The following is a 9,431-nucleotide window of genomic DNA, read 5'->3' on the forward strand; positions in this document are numbered from 1 at the left end:
TGTACTTCTTTGGTATTATTTTATTGTTTTTTTCTATTTTTTAATGTCTACCACAATCAATGGTAGACTTTTACTGTGACACCCCAACCTTACACAAGCTGAGATAGATAAATCTCAGCACAACAGCTGCCTATCTCAACCAACAAACATAACATAGCGGAAGCGAATTAAAACCTAAGGGCGTCATGCCACATCTAGGTATAAAACACAGCCTAGATGCACAGGCTAACCATAAGGAACGAACTAAGCTGTCATATATAGAAAGAAATAAAATCCTCAAGTCATAATCCACAGTACTCAAATCACTAGTCAAGAGTATAATAATATCTCAAAGGCACACAGGCCCAAAACCAATGTCTAAACATCATAAAACTAGTCTAAGCGTCCTCATAGGTAAGCTCTAACGCGCTCGCGCTCAGACTACTCCATACCTGGAAAACACGCAAAGAACCATTAGCAAAAGAATGCTAAGCAACCACCATTCACACCTGCAAGGAGATATAGATATACATAAGCTTGTAAATAGGTTTACACACCCATATAGAATATAAACGCCAACAAACTGTTCAATAGTTCAAAACAGATACTCAACAACAATAAGCTGAACGAATCATAAACCAAGACTCATTCAAATGAAGCCAATATCCAACAACGAAAGCATAAGACAACAACGAACCCTAACCAAGATACCAACTGAACACAATCATAAGAAACAACCAACCATAACTGAGAACAACGAAATAACAACCGAATGCACAAGGACTCACAAACCATAGAACCGAGAAGGAACTCTCAACACCAACCACCCAGATCCTCACACCAACCGTCACACTGAACCCAACCCCAATCAGAAACCAGGTACACAGGGGTAAAAACCCAATCACAGGGACCGAAGTNACAGGGACCGAAGTCCAATCACAAGGGTAATCAACCCAATCACGGGGGTAATGAACCCAATCACGGAGTAATGAACCCAATCACAGGGGTAATGAACCCAATCACAGGGACCTAAGTCCAATCACAGGGGTAATCAACCCAATCACGGGGGTAATGAACCCAATCACAGGGGTAATGAACCCGAATACAAACGATAGTAGCACAGCTAGTTCACCCAACAAGTTCCAACGATACCGACAAATCACCATCTCATACTCATACTCCAACCAACGATACCGACAAATCACCATCTCATACTCATACTCCAACCTCAACCCAAAACAACAAAACAAAGTGTTCATCTCAACTATGAACACAAGCCAACTCCCAGGTAATGAATTCAAAGAATTAATAGACCAAGAGTACAAAAAGGGAAACTAAAGACATGAATCAATACTCCAAGATATGGTATAAATACCCAACAGACGGCATGAATAAATACTCCAAAGACATGATAAAATACCCAACAAAACCATCCAACAATAATCAGAAACAAAGAAGAAACAACAGACAACAACAACAGAGAACTGCTCACTGGAATCAGATTTCCAGGAGCCATGCGGAACCCACCAACGGAGCACAGACCTCCGCCGGTCTCCTCCGCACGAAGGGAACGGTCCCCTTCGGCGGACCACCACCTCCCGTTCACCCTCTCCGTCCTGGCCTTGCGGAACTCCCCGGCGGATTACATTGTGCCGCTGGGGACCTCCGCAAGGTCATCTCCACTCCCAGAATCCAGAACCCAAAGCAGACACGAAATGAAGTCATTTCCAGAGAACAAATCAGACCAAATTACACCAACATTGCATCAAATTAGAGGCCAAAAACATGGAAATCCAAACCATCAATGATCATACAACACTAGGCAAAAGATCAAGATGAAATCCAACAAATAGATCCAACAAAATAGGGCTAAACACAAAGAATTTTCAGGATTTCCAACACCAAGAACATCATATAGAAAAGAATTTTCAGGATTTCCAACACCAAGAACATCATATAGAATAGGAGTGTAGAAAATAGATTTTGATGGACATAGTGGTTACCTTAAAGAGCTTTTTCCTCCTAGTCAAGCCTCAATCAAAGCTCACAAAGCCCCACCACCTTGTTGATCATCTTTTACCCAAAGAACCCCAAAAGAACATTTATAAGAATATGCAAAAAGACTAACAAAACCACAAAATGCAAGGTAGATTCTTAGCTAGATGCACTTACCCAATCCTAGACAAGCTTAAAAGAGCAATCTTGACTTGAAAACTTGTAGGGAAATGAAGATCAATTTTGGATGAAAATATAGTGAAAGTGGCGTGTGGAATGTGTGTAGGGAGAAGAAGGAGTGAAAACCTTTAGGGGTTTTTGATCTTCAAAATATATACTAAGATATATATCATGTATTAGGGTGAAAGACATTAATATGAAATGGGCTTAAGTATATATTATAATAGCTACAAGAATTAAATATATTCAAGACTAGTAAGTTGGGCTAATGAATTCATCCCTTACAATTACATATAATAATTAGAATAAGGAAGCCCATAAGATGTCTTAAGAACATTATATTAATATATGATCAAGAAATTGGGCTTGTAGGAATATTTAATTACAAAGATTGTAAGGATCCAAATTGAATAAAATCCCTTACAAGAATGAATTCAATTAATTGGGCTCTTGATTAGAATAATTAAATTAGGCTCAAGAATATATATATATATACACACATATATATTAAATTGAAAGGATTAGCCCAATTAAAATAATTAAATTGCCCAAAGAATTAATTAACGATCGAAAAGCTTGAACGAATTTACGGGGTGTTACACTCTACCCCCCTTAAAAGGAGCTTCGTCCCCGAAGCTCAAAGCTCACGGGAACTTGAAACGGAACGATTTAAAGGAAACGAACAATTCAACGAAAGATTAAAGAGAACGATTGCTCAACTAGTCCTAAACTCAAGAACACACTAACATGCAACCAAACTCAGACTTACTAACACTTCTAGCAATCTAAACTTATAACTTACCCAACCCAAACTAGCATGCAAGAACATAAACTAAACTACTTACCTAGAGCAAACAAAGCCGGGTAGCGCCGCCTCATCTCGTCCTCCATCTCCCAAGTGGCCTCCTCGACTCCATGGATGGACCAAAGCACCTTTACCAGCTTAATCGCCTTGCGTCGAGTCTCTCGCGTCTTGGAGTCCAAGATCCTCACGGCCTTCTCTTCATACGACAGCGTCTCGTCTAACTCCAGCGTCTCGGGGGCTAACACGTGTGAGGCGTCGTGCACGTACTTCTTCAGCTGGGAGACATGAAACACGTTGTGCACTCGATCTAACTCTGCTGGCAAGGCTAAACGATATGCCACCTGTCCAACCCTCTCCAGAATCTCATAAGGTCCGATGAAGCGGGGGCTCAACTTCCCTTTCTTCCCAAATCTCATTACTCCACGAGTTGGGGAAATCTTCAACCACACTTTCTCGCCTGCTTGGTACTCCACAAACTTTCTTCCCAAGTCAGCATAGGATTTCTGGCGGTCTTGAGCAGCTTTCATTCTACTTTGAATCAGTTTGACTTTTTCCGTGGCTTCTTGCAGATATTGAGGTCCCAAAGTCACCGGATCTACCAAATCTTCCCAACATAACGGACTTCTGCACTTTTGACCGTAGAGCGCCTCATAAGGGGCCATCTGAATACTGGAGTGATAGCTGTTGTTGTAGGAAAACTCAATCAAATCGAGGTGCTCCTCCCACGATCCTTGCAAATCAAGCATGCAAGCCCTCAGCATATCCTCCAAAGTCTGTATGGTGCGCTCAGTCTTTCCGTCAGTGGCAGGATGAAAAGCCGTGCTCATCTTCAGCCTAGTGCCCAAAGCTGCCTGCAGTGACTTCCAAAACTGTGACAAGAACCTCGAGTCACGGTCAGACACGATGTCGCGAGGCACTCCGTGATACTTCACCACCTGGTGTATGTAAGCCTTGGCCAACTGATCCATAGTCCAGGTTTCCTTCATGGCGATGAAACGGGCTGTCTTGGTCAGGCGATCCACTATCACCCAAATCTTGTCTTTCCCCGTCCTCGTCAAAGGCAAACCTCCCACGAAGTCCATCGATATCGAATCCCACTTCCCTTCGGGTACTTCTAAGGGTAGTAACATTCCTTTAGTCTTGCACCTTTCCGCCTTGACCTTTTGACAATTCAAACATCGGCTTACGAAGTCAGCTATTTCCTTTTTCATATTCGGCCACCAGAACAGTTTCTTCATGTCTTTGTACAACTTATCGCCACCAGGATGAACTGAATATGGAGTATAGTGGCTCTCCTCCAATATCTGTTTCTTTAACTCTTTACACGAAACCGGCACGCACCACCGCCCTAGATAACGCATACTGCCATTGGGATAGAGCTCGAAAGGTCCCTTCTTGCCATTAACCATCTTGGCCCTTACTCTGTTCAACCGGGCATCGCCCGTCTGGCCCCTTCGGATCTCGTCGAGCCAAGCTGGTAAGATCTGCATGCTAAAGAGTCGAACTTCTTCATCCACTTGCCCTTCTTCCACCACAGCAATATTCAGCTTTTGAAATTCCTTGCACAGGCCGTCTGCGAGCACCCACGTGGCATTGAGTGAATGACTCGACTTTCTGCTCAGCGCGTCGGCCACTACATTTGCTTTTCCTTCGTGATACTGAATAATCAAGTCGTAGTCTTTAATGAGCTCTAACCAACGTCTTTGTCGCATATTCAATTCTTTCTGAGTAAAGATATACTTTAAACTCTTATGGTCGGTGTAAATCTTGCATTGTACCCCATACAGGTAATGCCTCCAAATTTTTAATGCAAAGACAACAACAGCTAGCTCCAAATCATGCGTGGGGTAGTTTTCCTCGTGACTCTTAAGCTGTCGGGACGCGTAAGCCACTACTCGGCCCTGCTGCATCAGCACACACCCCAAACCTTTCTTCGACGCGTCACTATACACCTCGAACCCCTCAGTCCCGGATGGTAACGTCAAGACAGGAGCCGGTGTCAACCTTTCTTTCAACTCTTGAAACGCCGCGGCACACTCGCTGTCCCACCTGAAAGGTGTAGTCTTCTTCATAAGCTGTGTGATCGGTCGAGCTATCTTAGAGAAATCCGGAACAAACCTCCTGTAGTAACCTGCCAAACCCAAAAAGCTTCGGACCTCAGACGGAGTTGTTGGTACCGGCCACTCTATCACTGCTCGGATCTTAGCAGGATCCACCGAGACTCCATCCTTAGCTATCACGTGGCCCAAGAAAGCCACGCTGGTCTTCCAGAATTCACACTTGGACAGTTTGGCATACAGCTGTTTCTCCCTTAGAATGTGCAACACGGCCCTGAGATGCTTTTCGTGCTCGGCCGGATCAGGAGAGTAAACCAGGATGTCGTCGATGAACATGTAATACCCCGTATTTTCCTAACATTATTATTTTATCATAAGGCGTTGACATTCATAAGTTATGATCTTCAGATACTTCAAAGGAATTTTTATAAGGACGTATAGTTGTTATTAAGTTGCGATCGTTCGTGCCGGTCACGAACCGTAAAATTTTTAGGACGAATTTTCAGTTCGGATTTCCCTAGGAAATGGATTATTAGGCACCGTATTATTATTCTTGAATTTCCTATTTAATTAAATCAGCTCATAGCAGCGAAAAATTTTTTTTGATCGTACATCGCTAAATTTCGCGGTGTACCGAACCTAGCCCAATTTTGAGTTTTAGACTGGAATAAATTTTTGGTTTCGAAAATTTTTGGATTTAGATTATTTTCTACCGAGAATTCATCTGTTTCAATCCCGGTCAGTATAAGCTAAGATATTTATTCTACTTACCACTAGAAAGTGACACATGTCACTAATTTTCACCATGTATTATTATTATATCATTTTAGAGATGATATAACTAGCTTAAGTCTTCAATTTTATCCATTTTCCCCTCAAAAATTCAAAATTTCCAAGAGGAAAACAAGAGAGAATATTTCATCTTCATTCTTGGGTTCAAGCTTCAACAACTAGGGTTTCCACATCAAGATCATTTTTGTTCGGTAAGACTTCGATTTTATTCGGTAAAAAGCTTTGTATTCCTTCCTAGATCATGAATCTATGTTTAGTTTCTTAATATTGGATGTTATGGTGTTGATTTTGATCCTAGGGTTTAAGGTGAAATTTGGGGAAAAGATCCAAAATCCATCTTATGGTGTTAGAATGCTCTCAAAGAGGTAAGGAATTCCCTTAAGTTGGAATTAGTCACTTGAATTTGGATAATTGATTTTGGTTGAAATATGGTGTTTTTGGAGCTTTGGGAATACTTTTGTATACATGTTCATAGCTTGGATATGCTTGTATATGTTGTATTTATGTCCATATAGGCTTACACTTGTGAAAATATTGACAAGAAATTAAGCTAGTCTCTGGCAGTGACTTCCGAGAATTTCTGGGAAAAATCGGTAAGGTATTTTGATCCAATTTTTTTTAGAGATGTAGTTCTATAAGTGTAGAAGCTGCATATAAAATTTCATAATTTTTGGAGTAGTACAAGTATGGTTTTCGGAATTTTTCCCAAAACTGGTCCAGAGAGGAAAGGTGCTGGACAGCACACTGCCAAGGGCAAAAATGGAATTTTCTGTGTTTATTCGAGAACCAAAATGACCAAAACTTTTTATGGACATCAAGTACTATAAGTTGGGGTTCTACTATAAAAAGTTCAAGTGAAAAAGAGTTCGGGAACTATCTTTACTGGCTCAATCTTTCGGACTGCGCCAAACTGAATTACTGTCCAGAATAGGCGGAATGTGTTGGACACGCGTCCACTGTGCGTCCAGTGGAGTCCAGTAGGTTCGGGAGTAAGATCAAATCGTATAAGCTTTGATTATTATTATTGATGTTTAGATGATGGGGTTGTAATGAACCTAAGAGGTTATGAGAATGATTATAGATTCAGGATGAATGAGTAGCATGGGTTGTTTAATAAATTTTGTTAATTAATGATGGCGGATTAAGGTAATGATTAAGAGTACTTAAGGATTAATTATGGTGATTATTGAGTAATGAGAGGATGCTAAGAATATGATATAGATTGGTGATTTGGTTCACGTTGAAGCCTAGTGATGAGAATAATGTTGGACTAATGACTAAAGGTTTATGTTAATTATAGATGGGTAAGTTGTTGAATGTGAGAAATTGTGGTCTAATAATGAGTTATGGTTTAGTGATTTAAGGTTTGAAATCAATTATGAATTATGGTTAAGGGTGGTGGTTATTAATAATGGTGATTAGGAACTATTATTCTTATTAATAAATAAGGATAGTTATGAAGATTATGAGCTTATAAGGATTATGATTAAAGATTGGATTAATGATGGAATTAAATGAGGATGATGGAATGATGGATAACGTTATTGATGATGGTGATGTCATTATGTTGTTGATCTAAGAAGTTGAATTATAATTATGGTGGTGATATATAATGCTATAATTATGGTACATGAGTTATGAATTGGTGATTATGAATTAATGGTTTAGATTAATGGATAATTATGGATTATGGTTAATAGCGGTGTTAATGCTTTCGATGACTTGATAATGATGTTATAATGTTGTTGACTTGTTGTCGATGATGGATTACAAGGTTAGTAGTTACTAATGACAATAATTAATGCTTAAGAATGATTAAGGTTAATTGTTGGATTATGGGTGACTAAGTGTCGATTATAGATGTGTGATTTCCTTAAGTTATAATGGTGTTGATGATAGTGAAAGTTGTTGATGACGATAGTGACAAGGACAACTATCTATTATTAATTAATGGTGGAACCATGATTATGGATCACCGACGATGATTGGATTGTAAGAGGAACTGAGATTCATGATAAGGAATAAGTATTGGGAATGGATATATGTAGTGTTAGTAGAAATATATAAGTATCTGATGAGTGACCAGCTTGTGTTCAGTATCGTCTCAACTTTGTTTTCTTCCAAATTTTGCTCGTACTTGAACTACGTTTGAAAAGCCTTTGGGCAAAGTGAAAATGTTTATGAAAACTTGCGGTGAAGAACCAAAGGAAGTGGAAGAGTGAGCGTCTAGAGCAAGTTAGTAACATTTTCAAGAAGGTAAGGTAATCTTTATGTCCACCAAAACCTTTTTCCACCATGATATTCATGAATTTCTTGATAAAGTATGGATATAAAGATTTTTGTAGATGAAAGATTGGTGTGATTGTGGTATATCATGAATATATGTAGATATGTGGATGATTATATGAGGTAACAAGTATACGATTATGTTGTGATGAATATATGTAGTAGACATGAATATGTGTTTACAACCTTATATATATATATATATATATACAAAGGTAGACCTATATTGTTCAAAGTGCATAAAGCGAGAAAGTAAAGAATGAGACAAAATGAAATCACGGTGTGAAGTTGGAGGATATTCCTTTTTAACATTCATAATGGAATTACAAACATTGGGCCCCAAAATGATTGGTGTTAACCACTTGAGTAACCTTGTAGAAACAGATCCAGGGTTACTAGAGCTAGTGACTAACCTGCGGGCTTGGAATCCCGACAAGGGGTGTGCACACTAAAGGTCCTAGATCTGCTTCCCCTAGTTGGAATAACTAGGTTGTGGTGAGATGATGGAAATGAGAAGGAAATTATGGTGTGAATTGGAATATCTTTAACTTCATTATGGTAAAAGATGGTTATTTTATTTAAATGCTTATATGATTATGATGATAATTATGAGTATGAGGATGAGTATGAGTATGAGTATGATATGGTGCATACATGTGGAAGTTGTGATTATTGGCACATATTTTATTTGAAACAATAATGAGGAAATGAATATCTCTTCTATGAGAAAAGCTTTACATGATTTAACGTATATACGCTATTATGCTATCCATAAATTGTTTGGTTGCAGGTAGATTTTCAAATCATGGGTAAAACTTTATAAAGCTTTCAAATTATTATGTTTTCAAACCTTTGTCTACTTTTAAGTGACAATGGATTTCCTTACTTAGCCGTCGTGCTAACTACACTTCATTGTGTCCTTTATTAGATGCAGTCTAGCGTGGACCCCTGTGGCCGATGAGCTCTAAATGGGATGGGAGTCGAGGTTGAAGATTACTCTATCCTAGAATAGATACCCTGGAAGATTTATTATTTTGAGGAATATCCAGTTGTATCAAGTTGGATGTTGATGTGGTTGTTTGATGTTGTAAGTTTAGCCTTAACGTTTGGGTATAGGAGAGATACCTAAGCGTGGCGGTAACACCCAGTTTTCTGGTGGTTAGACGCTTCCGCAATGTATTATATTTTAAGGATTTTGTAATAAATCCAAGATGTGAAAATTGGGGTGTTACAGAACACCACCACGAACTCATCTAGATACGGCTGAAACACCCTGTTCATCAAGTCCATGAAAGCAGCTGGAGCATTTGTTAACCCGAACGGCATTACTGTGAACT

General features: G+C 39.3%; 1 long non-coding RNA gene across 1 annotated transcript; it reads left to right on the plus strand.

Moving 5' to 3' along the window:
* Positions 1-5,920: 5,920 nt before the first annotated feature.
* LOC116027830 lies at positions 5,921-9,061 on the plus strand. Its single transcript, XR_004100001.1, has 3 exons — positions 5,921-5,999; positions 6,107-6,173; positions 9,023-9,061. It is a non-coding gene; the product is annotated as an uncharacterized LOC116027830 (long non-coding RNA).
* Positions 9,062-9,431: the final 370 nt, after the last annotated feature.

This window comes from Ipomoea triloba, chromosome 8, assembly GCF_003576645.1.
Source record: "Ipomoea triloba cultivar NCNSP0323 chromosome 8, ASM357664v1".
NCBI lineage: Eukaryota > Viridiplantae > Streptophyta > Magnoliopsida > Solanales > Convolvulaceae > Ipomoea > Ipomoea triloba.